Raw genomic sequence first — 20,504 nt, 5'->3', positions numbered from 1 at the left:
CACAGAAAATAATCCTAAAATTTGTATGGAGTTACAAAAGACCCTAAACAGTCAAAGCAATCTGGAGAAAGAAGAACAAAGCTGGGAACATCACAATTCTTGATTTCAAAGTATATTACAAAACTATAGTAATCCAACCAGTACATACAGTAGTGGCACAGAAAACGATACATAGACCAATGAAACAGAATTCAAGAGTCCAGAAGTGTACCCATACACATGTGGTCAACTAATATTTGACAAGAGAACCAATAATACTCACTCAATTGGGGAAAGGATATTTTCAATAAATGATGTTGGGAAACTGAATATCCCCACACGAAAGAACAAAATTGGACTCTTTTCTCACACCACCCTCAAAAATTAACATGAAATAGATTAAAGATTTAATTTAAGACTAGAAGAAAACATAGAGAAAATCTCCTTGATAATTGTTTGGATATGGCACCAAAAGCATAGATAACAAAAGCAAAATTAAACAAGTGGAACTACATAAAACTAAGAAGCTTCTATGCAAGAAAGGAAAGAATCAATAAAATGAAGAGCAGCCTGTGAAGTAAAAGAAAATATTTGCAAACCGTGTATAAGGTAAATGGTTAATGTTGAAAACATATAAAGAACTCATATAACTCAATTGCAAAAAGATTAATAATCACATTGAAAATGGGCAGAGGACTTGGATAGACATTTTTCCAAAGATAATAAAAATACGGCCAAAATGTTCATAAAAAGGTGCTCAATATCACTAATCCTCAGAGAAATGCAGATCAAAACCACAATGAGACACCTCAAACCTGCTAGAATGACTTCTATAAAAAGAGAAGAAATAACAAGTGCTGGTGAGGATGCAGAGAAAGAAAACGCTTGTGCATGTTGATGAAAATGTAATTTCATGGTTGCTATGAAAAACAATATGGAGATTCCTCAAAAAGTAAAAAATAGAACACCATATGATCTAGAAATCCCATTCTCTATCTATCCATGTATTCTAGGTGTATCTGAAGGATATGAAATCACTATCTCAAAGAGATGTCTGCACCCTAATGTTCACTGCAGTATTATTCACAATAGCCAAGACATGGAAACAGTCTAAGTCCATCAATGGATGAGTTAGTAAAGAAAATATGAAATATATAGAGAGATGTAAAGAGATAAATATAATGGAATATTAATCAGCTATAAAAAAAGGAAATGAAGTCATTCAAAACAACCATGAGATGGACTGTGAGAGCATTATGTTAAGCAAGATAAGTGAGATAGACAAAGACAAAAAGCTGAACTCATAGAAAACAGAAAATAAAATTGTGATTGCCAGGGGCCAGCAGGTAGAGCAAATGGGAAGATATTGGTCAAAGGGGATGAAACTCCAATTATAAGATGAGTAAGTTCTGGGGATCTAATGTACAGCATGATGACTATAGTTCACCATTACTGTATTATATAGTTAGAAGGTACAAAGAGAGAAGATCTTAAACTGTTGTCACTACAAAAAATGTAATTATGTAAGATGATGGATGTATTCACTGACTTTATTGTGGTAATCAATTTTGCAGTGTATAAATGTATCAAATCATCACACTGTATACTTTAAAGTTATACAATGTTATGTGTTAATTATATTTTAATATAACTGGTATATTTTTAATATAAAAAAATAATTTCCAGAAATAAATTGATGATCAAACTTTCTAAAATATATACACATACACACACACCAAAAATTCTCTAAATGAGAATTAAAGGAAATTATAGAAAAAATACATGTATACCTTTAAGAATAAACAAAAATTTTAAATTCAGAAGCAATATCCATACTAGAAAATGTAAATAAATGTGCATGATAAAAAAATATGGTTAAAATTTAAGTGAGAGACAGTTGAACATATTTTCAGTTATCTATACAAGATCTTAAAAAGTAAAATTCTTATGAACAAAATTGTTCAATTTCAAAAAGCAAAGAATATAAATGGTCTTATTATAGAATATGAAATAAAAATTACCAATGAAATATGCAAAGATATTCAACTTTTCCAGTAACCCAAATGTGAAAAACGTCTACAAAAGACATCTTTCTTTTGTGTGTTTTTATCTATCAGAATGTCAAATATACAAGTTTATTAAAAACATTTTTGGCAAATAAGAATTTATAGAAATAGCCAATTCTCATATTGTGATGGTAAAAATATAAATTAATATAGGCAATATGGAAGACAATTTGGTAGTGTCTGCAAATTTTAAATTATGTACCTCCTGTGTCACTGAAATTACACTTCTACATATCTACCCTAGAAAACCATGAGACATGTGTCCAGAAGCCAGAAATAAAAAAATATTCACTTTGCCAAGAAAAAAAACAGCAAAATAACTTATTAAATGATAAAAATAACCCCAATGCCTGCTAATGGAGGAATAGCTGAATAACCTAAACTAATGAACTAAATAAATATTACAGTGGTTAATACTATGTAGCTGTTGAAATGATCAGATTTATATGTGTACCAATATTCTAACACTCCAAGATCTATTGTTTAGTGCAGAAAACAAGCTACTGAAAATTCTTGCATAATAATTCAATTCATGTAAAAATTAAAAAAAAATAAGGGCTCCTGGGTGACTCAGTCTGTTAAGCATCCGACTTTAGCACAGGTCATAAGATCTCACAGTTAGTGGGTTCAAGCCCTGCATTGGGCTCTGTGGGCTCTGTGCTGACAGCTCGGAGCCTGGAGACTGCTTCAGATTCTTTGTCTCCCTCTCCCTCTCCCCTGCTTGCCCTTGGTCTCTGTCTGTCTCTCAAATAAAACAAACAAACAAACATTACAAAAATTAAAAAAATAAGACGAAAATAAAAACATGTCATACTATGTAATTTCTGTAAGTGAATAGGTATTTGAAAGGATTCATATTAACTGATAATAATTAATACCTCTTAAGAGGATAGCTTAAAGGTAGTGACCAAATAGGTTATCAGTCTTAATTGTAGTGTTTGATTTTTTTTTGCCAAGATAATGTATCTATTAGTACTAAATAAATTAACTACAAATTTGAGTATCAACTTCATGACAGGCACTAAACTAGCCTTTGTTGAATAAATGGATGGAAGGAAGGAAAATGTTAGGCACGGAAAGAGGGAGAAAGAATGGAAGGAAAAAAGGATGTATGTGTGTAGTAAGTGGAGGCCCAGGCAAAGGTTTTGGACCTTTGGATCATACAATAGATGGGGACATATCAAAGGTTTTTCTATATTGGGGAACTACATGATCAACATTGTCCTGTGGGAGGCCAGCTGTCTGCAAGATGGGGAAGCATGGAGAGAGAGAGGAAAGGGACAGAAGTTCAGTCCTGAAAATGTAGGGATGAGTGATGACAGAGATTTAAGCAAGCTCAAATGCTTATGAAGAGTAGCAAGTAGAGAGGGAGCAGCTGATTCCAAGAAAGGAGAAACATAATAGTGCAGGGCTCTATACTCCAGGGAAGTGCAGGAAAGAAGATCCTGAAAAGAGTGAAGATACTATCCTTACGCAGAAGAGAGGACACATCCTCCCTCATAGCAAGTGAAAAGAATGAACAGAAGGAAATGGAGATGCAAGGCACTGATGACGATGCAGTGGCAGGAACACAGAGCAGTATGTGTGCAGCCATGTGATTTTCCCCCGCAGGGCTTTGCAGGCTAGGTGCAGGTAGGAGATTACAAGATCTTGGACTCATCTTGGGGATGTGCCACGTGGGTACAAATATAGTCATATTTCAGAGATCCCCATATGGGACAGGAGTAAAATAAAAAGCCCCAAAGTCTGAAAAGTATATGGGAGTGAAGTAAAGAGGAAGAGCAAAGGATGGGGTGAAAGAAGTTTTTCTCTCTCATGCTTTTTTGTTTTTGTTTTTTTAAAGCAGTTATTTAATGGGAATGTTCTACATTCTGGGCATTGTTCTAAGGCTGAGGTGACTTACAGAAAAGGCAGAAAAAAATTCTTATTCTTATGGACCTTATGATGTAGTGGGAGGCACAGAGATAAATGTGTAAACTAAATATGTAAACAAGAAAAAAACATGTTTTCATAGGACTAAAACTATGTAGGAAATAAAAGCTACTTGCTGGAAAGAGTGGTTAGTGAGTATTTTAACAGAACTCTGAGAAGAACGCATTTGAGCAAAAATCTAAATAATGTAAAAGAGGCAGCCAAGCAAAGATCTAAGAGAAATGTTTCAGGCGGAAGGAAAAAAAAAATAGTACAAAAGCCTGAGGCTGGACTAAGCTTGGCCTCTTCAAAGAAAGGAGATAGAAAAATTCCTGTAACTAGAGTATAGTGATTAAAGGGGAGGGATAGGAAATAGGATCTAAGAGGTCAGTAGGGAACAAATTGTACAGGGCTTTCAAAGAGTATAGATAATGTCCTATTGGCAACAGGAAGCCAATGGAGAGTTATAAGAAGGTGGTGATAGGATCTGATTTAGTCTCTAAGAAAAGCAGAGGAGCAAAAGTCAAGCTGGTAGCCAAATAAGAGAATACTGAGAGGTCCAGGTGTGATAAAATGGCAGCCAGAATGCCTACGATAGTGGTAAAAGTGGCAAGTGGTGTTTGGATGCAGGGTAAGTTTTGGAAACAACACCAATAGGACTTGCTTATGCATCTGATATGAAGAAACAAGGCAAATAATTGAGAAAAAGATATAATTCAGTAGAGAGGTGGAAGGACAGGAAGTTAAGTAGAATGTGCAAATGTAAAATAATAGAAGTATCTGTTACATGAGAAAGAAAATTTCAACATGTTGTCATTGAGGAGGGTGATTAATCTGAAATAATGATGAAGACCATTGTTTAAGAGGTCAAACTGAAAGAGTGGGTTCTGTGATGAGATATCACATGGGGTGGTAGCAGGGCTTGGCATGAATAAAGGCAATAATTGAGAAGCTAAAATATTTAATGAATTGAGGGAAGAGGTAGGAGAGTGGTAGTTACCAGATGATAAAAGCCCCAGATAAGCAAAACTTCTTATATAGAGGTGAAAATTAATGAGTTATGTGTAGGAATGGGGAGTGGGTTTTATTCAAATCCTTACACAAGGTATATAGCATTGGGAAATCAGAAATCTTAGTGTAAGAAAGTACAGAGAAAGTGAGTCAGGCCAGAGAGAAATCACGTGGCCAGGGAAGCAGCTGAGAATACAACATTGGTTTTCACTGAATCTCTCAGTGGCAAGCAGTACTGAAATTCAGAGGGAGTCTAATGTGGACCCTGAGAAACTTAACAGAAGACCATGGGGGAGGGGAAGGGGGGAAAAAAGTTACAGAGAAGGAAGAAGGCAAACCATAAGAGACTCTTAAAAACTAAGAATAAAGTGATTGTTGAAGGGGGATGGAAGGGAGGGGAAAGTGGGTGATGGGCATTGAGGAGGGCACCTGTTGGGATGAGCACTGGGTGTCATATGGAAACCAATTTGACAATACATTTGATATTTAAAAAAATAAACAAATAAACTTGGAAAAAAAATAAATTCAGAGTGAGAAAAATAGGATGCGAATTTGGTAGAGCATGTGGGTAGGTGAACACGCCAGTGGGTGGATGGTCCTAGAGATTTGTATCTTGCAGTGTGACTGAGAGTAACAGGGATAAAACAACAGTGAGTTTATCTGGCTATGATATTTACAAAACAATGTGAAGTCAGCTCTTAAGCAGATGAAAGTGCTTTTGCAAGAATGAAAAATGTCGTGAAAGTTATCCAAGGGATTGGTTTTTCTGAACCTATCCAAAAACCAGGGGCATCCATAGCAAGCCTGGAACTTAGGAACAGAGGAGCAGTGGCTGGGTGGGCAGGTTGCACTTGAGGGATGAATTCTGAGGCATGATGAACAATATGGTATAGTCATATAGTCACAGCTAGCAGAAGAGGGACATTTATAATGTAAATAGGGAAAGAGAATGTAAGGACAGCAAAAAAGAGAGTCCTGGAGGATAGCAAATTTGTTATCATGAAGAGGGGAGAATCTAAGCATGGAAGACCACCATCACTCTAAGGAAGGGAGAAGTTGGTAAAGGAACATAAAAAAATGAGATCTATGCACAAAGAGGTGTTGAGGAAAACAACAGTTTCAAAATGAGATACTTGGCAGAATCTGCTATTTCATCAAGGTCCTAATACTTTAGTATCACTAACTATTACATTTACAGAAGGGTAATGCACACCTTATGAAAGTCCCAAATGGCTAGTGCCTTGGGTAACCTCCTTTACTTTTGTTCCAGAGAAAGATGGAACATGCTTGTTTTGGCTTCAGATCCACACGGACTCCCTTATTCTGCTCAGTTAAAAAGAATGAGTCATGGTGGCATGCATGGCCAACACAAGGCAAAATGAGACGAAATTTGAGACTATATTACACTGAAATCACTAATACCCCCAACTCCATACAAGTGACCTGGGATGGGGCCCAGGCCCTAGTAATTTTTAAATGTTTATAGTTTAAAAATTCTAATGGAGAGCCAGGGTTGGGAATGACTGACACATACGGAGAGAAATATTTCCAATTCTTTCTTACATAATCACAACAGTGCCATTAGGAAAACTGACAAGATAAGACCAAGAAAGAAAATTATAAACATCTCCAAATGTAAAATTCCCAGCAAAATATTAGCAAATCAGTTTTAATAGCATATTAAAGTTTCAATGAAATGTAACCAACAGAGGTACATTCCAAATTTGATTAGAAATGTGATTACTACTCCCTAAAAAGAGTAAAGGGAAAAGTATATGGAAAATTGTAATAAATGCCTAATAAATTTTTAAAAATAATGTAAGAAACTAGGAGCTAATGGATTATGTACCTTGATAAACACATATAAACACATCTTACCAGCTGATACATATCCTGTTTACTGGTGAAATCCTAAAAGCCTTGCCATCAAAGTCAGGTTTAAGATACTGTTATTTGTGGGGCACCTGGGTGGCTCAGTTGGTTTAATGTGCAATTTTGGCTCAGGTTATGATCTCATGGCTCGTGAGTTCGAGTCCCACCTTGGACTCTGTGCTGACAGCTTGGAGCCTGGAGCCTGCTTCAGATTCTGTGTCTCCCTCTCTCTCTGCCCCTTCTCCGTGCATGTGCTCTCTCTCTCTCAAAAATAAATAGATGTTAAAAAAGATGTTTAATATACAAAATACCCTATCTTTGTGGTACATAAATAATAGCAGTTTAGAAATGAAATTTTAAAAATATCCCATTCATAGTATCAACAGTAAAAAAAAAATCTTGAAAATGCCTTTACTGGATCCTGGGAACATGGCGGCATAGGAGGACGCTGGGCTCACCGCGGGTCCTGCTGATCACTTAGATTCCACCTACACCTGCCTAAATAACCCAGAAAACCGCCAGAAGACTAGCAGAACAGAGTCTCCGGAGCCAAGCACAGACGAGAGGCCCACGGAAGAGGGTAGGAAGGGCGGTGAGGCGGTGCGCACTCCACGGACTGGCAGGAGGGAGCCGGGGCAGAGGGGCGGCCTGCTGGCCAAGCGAGTCTGGCTTGCAAAAGCGGAGGGGCCAGACGGAGTGTGTTCCAACAGCAAGCAGGACTTGACATCTGGGTGGTTATAAGCTAACAGCTCTGCTCGGAGAACGGGAGGGCTGGAGGACAACGGGAGGGAGAGTTGTTGAGCCCCGGACGACAGAGCTCAGCTTGGCGGGGAACAAAGGTGCTCACCAGCGCCATCTCCCTCGCCCATCCCCCAGCCAAAATCCCAAAGGGAACCAGTTCCTGCCAGGGAACTTGCTTGCACCACGCAAACACCCAATGCTGTGCTTCTGCGGATCCATCCCTCCAGGCGGGTCTGACTCCTTCCCGGTGCCTCCCTCCCGGTGCCGCAGGGCCCCTCCCGAAGCGGATCTCCAAAGGAAAAGTGAGCTGAGCCTGCCCCTCCCGCCCCTGTGCACCTTGCCGATCCACCCCAGCTAATACCCCAGATCCCCAGCACCACAAGCCTGGCAGTGTGCAAGTAGCCCAGACGGGCCACGCCACCCCACAGTGAATCCCGCTCCTAGGAGAGGGGAAGAGAAGGCACACACCAGTCTGACTGTGGCCCCAACGGTGGGCTGGGGCAGACATCAGGTCTGACTGTGGCCCCGCCCACCAACGCAAGTTATTCAAGATAGCACAGAGGAAGTGCCCCGCAGTCCCGCACCACTCCAGGGACTATCCAAAATGACGAAACGGAAGAATTCCCCTCAAAAAACATCCAGGAAATAACAACAGCTAATGAACTGATCAAAAAGGATTTAAACAATATAACAAAAGGGAATTTAGAATAATAGTCATAAAATTAATCGCTGGGCTTGAAAACAGTATAAAGGACAGCAGAGAATCTCTTGCTACAGAGATCAAGGGACTAAGGAACAGCCAGGAGGAGCTAAAAAATGCTATCATTGAGTTGCAAAATAAAATGGAGACAAATACGGCTTGGATTGAAGAGGCAGAGGAGAGAATAGGTGAACTAGAAGATAAAATTATGGAAAAAGAAGAAGCTGAGAAAAAGAGAGATAAAAAATCCAGGAGTATGAGGGGAAAATTAGAGAACTAAGTGATGCACTAAAGAGAAATAACATACGCATAATTGGTATTCCAGAGAAGGAAGAGAGAGGGAAAGGTGCTGAAGGTGAAATTGAAGAAATCATAGCTGAGAACTTCCTGGATCTGGGGAAGGAAAAAGGCATTGAAATCCAAGAGGCACAGAGAACTCCCTTCAGACGTAACTTGAATCAATCTTCTGCACAACATATCATAGTGAAACTGGCAAAATACAAGGATAAAGAGAAAATTCTGAAAGCAGCTAGAGATAAACGTGCTCTAACGTATAAAGGGAGACCTATAAGACTCGTGACCGATCTCTCTACTGAAACTTGGCAGGCCAGAAAGGAATGGCAGGAGATCTTCAATGTGATGAACAGAAAAAATATGCAGCCGAGAATCCTTTATCCAGCAAGTCTGTCATTTAGAATAGAAGAAGAGATAAAGGTCTTCCCAAACAAACAAAAACTGAAGGAATTCGTCACCACTAAACCAGCCCTACAAGAGCTCCTAAGGGGGACCCTGTGAGACAAAGTACCAGAGACATCGCCACAAGCATAAAACATACAGACATCACAATGACTCTAAACCCATATCTTTCTATAATAACACTGAGTGTAAATGGACTAAATGCTCCAACCAAAAGACATAGGGTATCAGAATGGATAAAAAAAAAAAAAAAGACCCATCTATTTGCTGTCTACAAGAGATTAATTTTAGACCTGAGGACACCTTCACATTGAGAGTGAGTGGATGGAGAACTATTTATCATGCCACTGGAAGTCAAAAGAAAGATGGAGTAGCCATACTTATATCAGACAAACTAGACGTTCAATTAAAGGCTGTAACAAGAGATGAAGAAGGGCATTATATAATAATCACAGGGTCTATCCATCAGGAAGAGCTAACAATTATAAATGTCTATGCGCCAAATACAGAAGCCCCTAAATATATAAAACAATTACTCACAAACATAAGCAACCTTATTGATAGGAATGTGGTAATTGCAGGGGACTTTAACACTCCACTAACAGAAATGGATAGATCATCTAGACACAGGGTCAATAAAGAAACAAGGGCCCTGAATGATACATTGGATCAGATGGACTTGACAGGTCTATTTAGAACTCTGCATCCCAAAGCAACAGAATATACTTTCTTCTTGAGTGCACATGGAACATTCTCCAAGATAGATCACATACTGGGTCACAAAACAGCCCTTCATAAGTATACAAGATTTGAAATCATACCATGCATACTTTCAGACGACAATGCTATGAAGCTTGAAATCAATGACAGGAAAAAGTCTGGAAAACCTCCAAAAGCATGGAGGTTAAAGAACACCCTACTAAAGAATGAGTGGGTCAGCCAGGCAATTAGAGAAGAAATTAAAAAATATATGGAAACAAATGAAAATGAAAATACAAGAATCCAAACGCTTTGGGATGCAGCGAAGGCAGTCCTGAGAGGAAAATATATTGCAATCCAGGCCTATCTCAAGAAACAAGAAAAATCCCAAATACAAAATCTAACAGCACACCTAAAGGAAATAGAAGCAGAACAGCAAAGATAGCCTAAACCCAGCAGAAGAAGAGAAATAATAAAGATCAGAGGAGAAATAAACAATATAGAACCTAAAAAAAACTGTAGAGCACATCAACGAAACCAAGAGTTGGTTTTTTGAAAAAATAAACAAAATTGACAAACCTCTAGCCAGGCTTCTCAAAAAGAAAAGGGAGATGACCCAAATAGATAAAATCATGAATGAAAATGGAATTATTACAACCAATCCCTCAGAGATACAAACAATTATCAGGGAATACTATGAAAAATTATATGCCTACAAACTGGACAACATGGAAGAAATGGACAAATTCCTAAACACCCACACGCCTCCAAAACTCAATCAGGAGGAAATAGAAAGCTTGAACAGACCCATAACCAGCGAAGAAATTGAATCAGTCATCAAAAATCTCCCAACAAATAAGAGTCCAGGACCAGTTGGCTTCCCAGGGGAGTTCTAACAGACGTTTAAAGCAGAGATAATACCTATCCTTCTCAAGCTATTCCAAAAAATAGAAAGGGAAGGAAAACTTCCAGACTCATTCTATGAAGCCAGTATTACTTTGATTCCTAAACCAGACAGAGACCCAGTAAAAAAAGAGAATTACAGGCCAATATCCCTGATGAATATGGATGCAAATTCTCATTAAGATACTGGCAAACCGAATTCAACAGCATATAAAAAGAATTATTTACCATGATCAAGTGGGATTCATTCCTGGGATGCAGGGCTGGTTCAACATTCGCAAATCAATGTGATACATCACATTAATAAAAGAAAAGATAAGAACCATATGATCCTCTCAATCGATGCAGAAAAGGCCTTTGACAAAATCCAGCAACTTTCTTAATAAAAACCCTCCAGAAAGTCGGGATAGAAGGAACATACTTAAAGATCATGAAAGCCATTTGTGAAAAGCCCACAGCTAACATCATCCTCAATGGGGAAAAACGGAGAGCTTTTTCCCTGAGATCAGGAACATGACAGGGATGTCCACTCTCACCGCTATTGTTTAACATAGTGTTGGAAGTTCTAGCACCAGCAATCAGACAACAAAAGGAAATCAAAGGCATCAACATTGGCAAAGATGAAGTTAAGCTTTCACTTTTTGCAGATGACATGATATTATACATGGAAAATCGGATAGACTCCACCAGAAGTCTGCTAGAACTGATACATGAATTTAGCAAAGTTGCAGGATATAAAGTCAATGTACAGAAATCAGTTGCATTCTTATACACTAATAATGAAGCAACAGAAAGACAAATAAAGAAACTTATCCTATTCACAATTGCACCAAGAAGCATAAAATACCTAGGAATAAATCTACCAAAGATGTAAAAGATCTGTATGCTGAAAACTATAGAAAGCTTATGAAGGAAATTGAAGAAGATATAAAGAAATGGAAAAACATTCCATGCTCATGGAGTGGAAGAATAAATATTGTCAAAATGTCAATACTACCCGAAGCTATCTACACATTCAATGCAATCCCAATCAAAATTGCACCAGCATTCTTCTCAAAACTAGAACAAGCATTCCTAAAATTCATATGGAACCACAAAAGGCCCTGAAGAGCCAAAGGAATTTTGAAGAAGAAGACCAAAGCAGGAGGCATCACAATCCCAGACTTTAGTCTCTACTACAAAGCTGTAATCATCAAGACAGCATGGTATTGGCACAAAAACAGACACATAGACCAATGGAATAGAATAGAAACCCCAGAACTAGACCCACAAACGTATGGCCAACTAATCTTTGACAAAGCAGGAAAGAATATCCAATGGAAAAAAGACAGTCTCTTTAACAAATGGTGCTGGGAGAACTGGACAGCAACATGCAGAAGGTTGAAACTAGACCACTTTCTCACACCACACATAAAAATAAACTCAAAATGGATAAAGGACCTGAATGTGAGACAGGAAACCATCAAAACCCTAGAGGAGAAACCAGGAAAAGACCTCTCTGACCTCAGCCGTAGCAATTTCTTATTTGACACATCCCCAAGGGCATTTGACGCATCCCAAGGCAAGGGAATTAAAAGCAAAACTGAACTACTGGGACCTTATGAAGATTAAAAAGCTTCTGCACAGCAAAGGAAACAACCAACAAAACTAAAAGGCAACCAACAGAATGGGAAAAGATATTTGCAAATGACATATCGGACAAAGGGCTAGTATCCAAAATTTATAAAGAGCTCACCAAACTCCACACCCGAAAAACAAATAATCCAGTGAACAAACGGGCAGAAAACATGAATAGACACTTCTCTAAAGAAGACATCTGGATGGCCAACAGGCACATGAAAAGATGCTCAACGTTGCTCCTCATCAGGGAAATACAAATCAAAACCACACTCAGATATCACCTCACGCCAGTCAGAGTGGCCAAAATGAACAAATCAGGAGACTATAGATGCTGGAGAGGATGTGGAGAAACGGGAATCCTCTTGCACTGTTGGTGGGAATGCAAATTGGTGCAGCCACTCTGGAAAACATTGTGGAGATTCCTCAGAAAATTAAAAATAGACCTACCCTATGACCCAGCAAGAGCACTGCTAGGAATTTACCCAAGGGATACAGGAGTACTGATGCATAGGGGCACTTGTACCCCAATGTTTATAGCAGCACTCTCAACAATAGCCAAATTATGGAAAGAGCCTAAATGTCCATCAACTGATGAATGGATAAAGAAATTATGGTTTATATACACAATGGAGTACTACGTGGCAATGAGAAAGAATGAAATATGGCCCTTTGTAGCAACATGGATGGAACTGGAGAGTGTTATGCTAAGTGAAATAAGCCATACAGAGAAAGACAGATACCATATGGTTTCACTCTTATGTGGATCCTGAGAAACTTAACAGAAACCCATGGGGGAGGGGAAGGAAAAAAAAAAGAGGTTAGAGTGGAAGAGAGCCAAAGCATAAGAGACTCTTATAAACTGAGAACAAACTGAGGGTTAATAGGGGGGTGGGAGGGAGGGGAGGGTGGGTGATGGGTATTGAGGTGGGCACCTTTTGGGATGAGCACTGGGTGTTGTATGGAAACCAATTTGACAATAAACTTCATATATTGAAAAAAAAAAAAGAACAACCCATAAGTTTAACTCTGCTTCAATCAATAAATATTCAACAACTAGTAAAAAAAAAAAAAAGAAATGCCTTTACTAAAAATATACAAGACTTATATGAATAAAGTTACAAGACTGTGGAAGCAAGAAGAAAAGTTTAAAACACTGGTGAAATGCACATTCCATTTTGTATCATGTCAGTTTTCTATAAACCAATTAGTAAATTTAGTGTAAGCTCAGTGAAAATTTCAATGAGTATACATCTGTGTGTCTCTCTGTGTTTAAATTGCAATGTGTCAAAATATTTTTTAATGTTTATTTATTCTGGGAGAGACAGTGAGAGCTTGAGTTGGGGAGAGGCAGAGAGGGAGACAGAGAATCCCAAGCAGGCTCTGCACTGAAAGGTTCTGCTCTCCCTCATGTGGGGCTCTAACTCATGAACCGTGAGATCATGACCCAAGCAGAAATCAAGAGCACACACACACATACACACAGAATAATGAAAAATAACTTATCCTAAATGATATTAAAACATATAACAAAACAACCAAAATTACAACAAGATCTTGTCGACGCAAGACTAGAATAACCACTGGAAACATTTTTTGGAAGTTTAAATATACCCAGGACACAATGATAATCAGAATACAGGAAAACAAGTATTTCAAATGGACAAGCGAAAGATGGATTATTCAAAAAGTGTTATTGGGATAACTTCCAGCCATTACGTAATAAGCCAGTGCTCCCTCACTTCACCAAAATAAATTCCACACGATCTATGATTTAAATATAAAAATATGTATAAAATATTGGAAAATGTGAGGAAAGGTGTGTGTGATATAAATCTTAAAACAAAATATTGACAGATTTCACCACATAAAATTTTTAAATGGCACAGTAAAAAGCACCACAGAAAATGTTAAGGGAAAACAAAAATGTAAACGTTATATGGAACAAACTGACATAATGATATATTTTTAAAAAGATGCCTTACAACCCAATAGAAAGACAAGCAAAAAATATGAACATAAGATGTAGGGAAAAAATTGAGAAGTAATAAATATATGTGGAGATAATCACCTTCATTAATTATCAAGTAATGCAAATTTAAAGTTTTTTTCATATATCAAACTTGAAGATATTCCAGAGATGATTTGTAAACCATTTTTTTGATATACAGAGAAAAGATAATTTTTATTTTGCAGAAAATATAAATTAGCCTAACCTCTCTGGAGAATAATTTAGTCATATTTAGCCAAATTTAAAGCACTTCGAACTCTAAGACTTTATCATATATAATTATCCATGTATGAAAACAATATGTGTGTGCCTACATATGTAATAGAGTGTGTATGTACATACATATACAAAAACATATATATACACACATATATACATGCACTTACAAATGTCCATTGATGCATTGTTTGTGAAAGCCAAAAGTGAGAGAAGACTGATTTAGTCTTCTTTGACTCATCCATACTATGGAATATTATATAAAAGTAAGAGACGAAATAGATCTCTCTGCATTCAATGGAAAGATACCCATGGCATATTTGTTAGTCTGAAATACATTCTGCAGAACAGTATGCACAGCATGATCTGATTTATGTCCTAATTAATATTTACATGTGTTCTCCTTGATATACAGCTATTTTAAACTTCAATATGGTTAGGATTTTTTTAAGGACATATATTGATTTTAAAATGAGCTAGCAACAGAAATAGATTAAAAGGTGTTTCTTAACTTTGTCCCCAAAACACAGTCTAAATGGACTACTGTTATCAAAAGATTACAATGTACTAATAGACATTACACATTTAAACGTATATTGCATGGTTCAGATGGCATCTGTAGGGGCTTCAATGTCTTAAGTCAAACTAGTTTTGCTGTGTAAGTCACTGACAATAGTAGTGAAATGGATGATTGGGCAAGAGAAAATGTGTACGTACACAGAGGAAAAAAATGAGTAAAATTATGATAGCTTCTATATTCTTTTTTTCTTTCTTCCTAACCTCTTTTATTTCTCTTTACTTCTGTCTCCCTTCCAATATTTATTGCATACCTACTATAAAAGTCAAGCCATGTGAAATAATTGACCTAACTGTTTTTGATGTATAACAAAATCCATTCCCTATGATTTGATCTCATAAATTTTAGTCAATCTCCATTATATTCCTATATGGTGAACATTATTACCCGCATTTCTCTTTCTCCCTCTCTCTCTCTCTCTCTCTCTCTCACACACACACACACACACACACGCATACATACATGTGTATGCACACACATACACACACACACCATTGAGAAAGTTACTTAAGCTTCAAATAATTTATTTTGTATTTTATTAATATACTGAGTTTATTTCACATGTATATTTTTGTCTCCCCACTTCCATTTGTCTGACCACCACTGCTATCATAACATTCCACACATATTTAAAACCAAGCAAAGGTAAAGCTCCATTTTGAAAAACTAAACAGACATTTTGGACAACACATTTTTGGCAATGGGACCTGGATAATAATTATCAGACATGGTATGGAAAGTTGACACTTTGCATTAGCATATCAACTGCTACATAAATGAAATAAGATGGGAAATTTTAACAAACTAAATAAAATATTTCCTTTAAGAGACTTCCTTCACTGCCAGTGACCTTGAATAGCCTCACTGGTCAGTCATCCAGAAGCAACTCTCCACACAATTGATGAACTTGGCTTCCAGGTTAGGAAGACAGCCACCTTTTACTATATTTGCTTACATGTTTGTTTTACTGTCTTCTACAGAACTAAGTTCTTTTGGTGTCTTGGGAATGTTTTTGCTGTTTTTTGAAGGATTCTTCACCTTTTGACCTTAGTGTTAACGGTTTTGCATCTTTTTCATTCTGGTTTGATTTTTGTGCATTTTTTGGCTTGAGTATTACATATAGTATCGCATATACATTTGTTTGCTGAAGTTTTTGCTTCACTTCCTCCTTATCAAAATCATCATCTTCAATATCTTCATCAACATTATCAACTCCAAGTTTTGCTTTTTTCTGTGGAAACTTGCTACCACTTCCAGAAGCGGGTCATTTTCCAGATGTACTTAGGGGGTTCACATGACTCAGCATCTTCCTCTACAGCTACTGAGTCCTGTTCGCTAATATGCATAGATCCCAAACCATACTTAGCCATAAGACCACAGGTGGTGGTGTTTCAGAGCCCCAAGACAAACCAGTGACTGTACCAACATTTTCAAAGTTGTCAGTGAAGTACAATTGGACTGCCTTCACAATTCATTGCCCGTGCTTCCACAATGTACAATTCATCCTCTGCATAAACCCCTAAACTGATTGTTTTTAAAGAAAACTTGTGTTCATTTTCATCATTTCCCACTTTAAAGTCAGCTTTTAGTTCACAACAGTTCTTGGGGCTGGAAGTCCAAGATTGGGATGCCATCAGTGGGGGACCCTCCTGCAGGGTGTAGATGTCTCATTGTAACCTCACATGGTAAAAGAGGCTTATATTATAAAGAGTGTAAATTTCTTGCATAAGAATACACAAGTCAGTGCAAGAGCCCACATTAGAAAGAGAAGCTTGTGTGACAACAAATGACAATATTTTATCTTATTTAATGATGTGTTTATGTCATGAATGGTTTGCATTTCTTTGTATTATTGCAGATTATCACTATGTTGTTTTGTTTTAATCATTCACTCATTCTTTGTTCACTCACCATTTATTGAAAACTTTCTGATGGTATGCCAGTAAATGTTTAGTCACATGCTCTCTGGGGAAAAACTCTTTCCCTACCTAATTCTGTATTAGAAATACTCCCACCACGCCTAATGTCAAACTACCAATGCAACACCAAACAGCCTGAACAGTTCTTTAAAGCCTAACAATCAGCTCTTACACACTAGCACGAGGGAGACCCAGCACTCCACATATCACTTTCCATATACCACTATATTCCATATACCACTTTGTTTGGCATTAGGGAAAAAAGAGAAATAATGTGATTTCTGTCTCTGCATAATCCAGGATCTAGAAAAAGAAACCGATAATCAACAACACAAATGATAAATTTTAGAAAAAGAGAATATTTTCAAGTCTGTTGTCTTCCTGACTTTTTCATCTTTTCAATGAGTATTTATAATAATGTTTCCAGTTGAAAGTTATTTTGATCCCTCTCAAAACTATAATATAGGTAATTAAAATTTACCCTAGAGTTTAGCCAGAAAAATATTGTAAATCAAATCTACTTCAAAGCCTTTTATTCATTTCATTTCCAGTGAGTAAAAATTCCTTAATGTTATTTCACCTTGTATATCCTCCCTAATGTGACTTTTACTAGCTCTATAATGAATTAGAAGAGAACTAAATAGTAGTAACTACCCATGCTACATGGGATAATTACTGTAATCACACCATCATGATTCTCTATATTGATGTATTTTTCCTTCAACACACCCAGAAAATTATTTACTTCGAAGATGATGAATGACTTACAACAACAATTCAGACAGGTATTATGATGATAGGTAATAGGGTAAACACAATTTTCCCTTGAAATAGAAACACAACATATTCTGTACGTTAGCATGTGTAGATTCTGTGTTTAAAGATACTCTACATTTTGCAGACATCAAATGGGGGCTCTGATTAGGATAAGCCTCTTGACATTGACAAAGAGAGATGTTTTAAACGTGGTTTCTTCCTGAAACACACTATGTTCTTCACAATTAAAAAAAAAAAAAAAAGAAACAACAGTTCATTTTTTTGTGTGTGAGAAAGCCTGTTTCACTTAGCAAAAATGTTCATGGCTTAAAGGCAGCCTAAGTGACAAATTACTAAGTAATTTTAAATGTGTCATTTTAACTACTTGAACTGAATTGTTTTCTTGTGTAGGTAAGTATGTTGAAAAAATAAAGTAGTTTATAAAACCTTTCACCTGAAAACTCTTTTCATTATTGTAGTGTCAGCAATTCAACACTCAGTCTGATACTCTGTAATGTGAAAGAGACAAAGTTTCTGCAGAAAGATATAACTCATTTATTGATATAAGACCATCTTCCCAGCCACAATACCAAAGATCCTTTTAGAGCAGCATGCTGCTACAGATAGATATGTACACCAATTACTATAGGCTGAACAACTGGTGGTCTTAAACATACTTGTATTACTGGTTTTTAAAAATTACACGAATTCTGCTTGCATATACCTTTATTTAAAGCCATCACAGTAATTAGAATGGTTTTTGGTACTGTTTTTGTCTCAAGCTAGAGTTATTTGGAGTTCAACTGTCACACTGAAATCTACAAAATTTTTGACTTATACATTAATTAGAATTTTAAAAATGGTAATCATTAACGATGGTCAGTAGGACAATTATGACCAGAAAGTGAATGCAATCTTGACATTTTTTTTTTCCAACAAGCACATCTTGAGCTATTTACTCTATTTTAAATCATACTAAGTGGTTGTTAAAAATACAAAGAATAAGACTTGGCCCTGTCCTAGACAGAGACTTACAGAATACAGAAACATAAACAGGTACATATGAGAGAACATGATGACAATTCATTACATGTAACTACAAGTTGAGGTCAAAACATGGGAGAGAGAGTAGGAAATGAAAGGCATGACTTTTAAAACTTCAAACAAGATTTCTCCTATCAGAGAGGTGTAGAATGGTCCTCCAATACAGAAATGAAAGGTCAACAAATATTCTCCCTGTTGTTAAAGGCTATGGTTCTCAGTTTGGGGCACAGATACGTAACTGACCATTTCTGCGATGGGTCATATTCTTTCAATCTTCATTATATGTAATTTCACATGGGTTGAGTTATTTGTATAATCTACTCAATAGTATTAAAACAATAAGTTTCTCTTCTGTGAACTTGTCATTTACTGTCACACATATTAAAAAAGCTGTGCTCCATAACAAAATACATTAGCTCTGCCCATACCAATAACTAGTGGTGAGACTCATGAGCAAGCATCACATTTTGCTGAGTTTGGGTTTAATTTTGAAGTATTTGACTCACATTGTTATTCTTATGATATCCAACAATTACAAAAGCATGAAAGATATTTTAAGAACATATAGGAAGAACATAATTATTATGGAAATGAAAGTTGAGATAATTAAATTTGAAAATAGTGAATTGACAAATATTTTACATACATATACCAGATAAATTATTTGTAAGTGGCAGTCAGAAGGTCAGGTGGTGACTCATACTTAGGCTAACCATGTGTCCTAGTTTCTCTGGGACAAGTCCAATTTACAAGTGTTGCCTTGATGCCTTTCTGATTTGGCATCTGTTCCAGAATTTTCGTTCTTAAACAATGCCATTTTATTTTAAATAGTTGAATTCAAATGACCTAGTGTAGGTCTGGGAGTTCTCCACTTTGTACTGTGAGTTTCTGTGATCTCTCTTAGCACATGGGACACTTAGGTTCACGGAACAGAGTTCTTGCTTTAACTGGTGGTTAAATTTAAAGATAAACAGGATCCATACCTTACTTCTTTCCCAATCCTTCTAAATGCGCCACAACTTTAATTTAACTCTTTAAGGCAGAGCGTGGCGGGCTTTTTCTGATAAAATGAGACACACTCAGAAATGCTTCAAATCTCCTGGGGAAGAAGCAGAGGAATTTGATACTACCCCCTGAGGACCCACTTGGGGCACCATTTGCTTCCACCAGGGCCATAGCCAGTCCCACAGTCCTAAAAAGTTCAAGCCACCAAGGTATTAGTCAGCAAGACCAATGGAAAATGTAGGAAATATTGGAAGTGTATATGTGAAATCTGAGTGGGAAACAGAAGAAGCCCTGCCTTAGCAAGAGATACAGTATTCTGATGTGTGGTGCCACAACTGTTGTTTCCTTATTTTGTGGCATAAAATAATCATTTTATTTCTTTATTTCACAATAATCCACTTTAGGAGAAATAAATGAAAAATGACATGAAATAATGAAATAAATGAAAAATTACAGTTTAACGATGAGATTTCTGCTTCTCAAGAAAGTTGATAATGTAACTTGCACAAAATATATGTCATTAGTGATTATCCCCCATAATAATTGTAACAATATCACTGATCATCCTAAAACTGGGGAACTCAAGTCTACTTAAAAACACCTCAATGGGGGCGCCTGGGTGGCGCAGTCGGTTAAGTGTCCGACTTCAGCCAGGTCACGATCTCGCGGTCCGGGAGTTCGAGCCCCGCGTCGGGCTCTGGGCTGATGGCTCAGAGCCTGGAGCCTGTTTCCGATTCTGTGTCTCCCTCTCTCTCTGTCCCTCCCCCGTTCATGCTCTGTC

General features: G+C 37.1%; 1 pseudogene; it reads right to left on the bottom strand.

The window, feature by feature from the left end:
* LOC124514223 (nucleophosmin-like) overlaps positions 1-16,633 on the bottom strand; it is a 57,612-nt pseudogene extending 40,979 nt beyond the window's left edge.
* Between the last annotated feature and the right edge of the window lie 3,871 nt (positions 16,634-20,504).

The sequence above is a fragment of the Lynx rufus genome, unplaced genomic scaffold (genome assembly GCF_022079265.1).
Source record: "Lynx rufus isolate CCGP_SWC_20201006 ecotype Redwood Valley unplaced genomic scaffold, mLynRuf1.p SCAF_2, whole genome shotgun sequence".
Lineage (NCBI taxonomy): Eukaryota > Metazoa > Chordata > Mammalia > Carnivora > Felidae > Lynx > Lynx rufus.
This window is presented reverse-complemented; position numbering and strand designations above follow the sequence as displayed.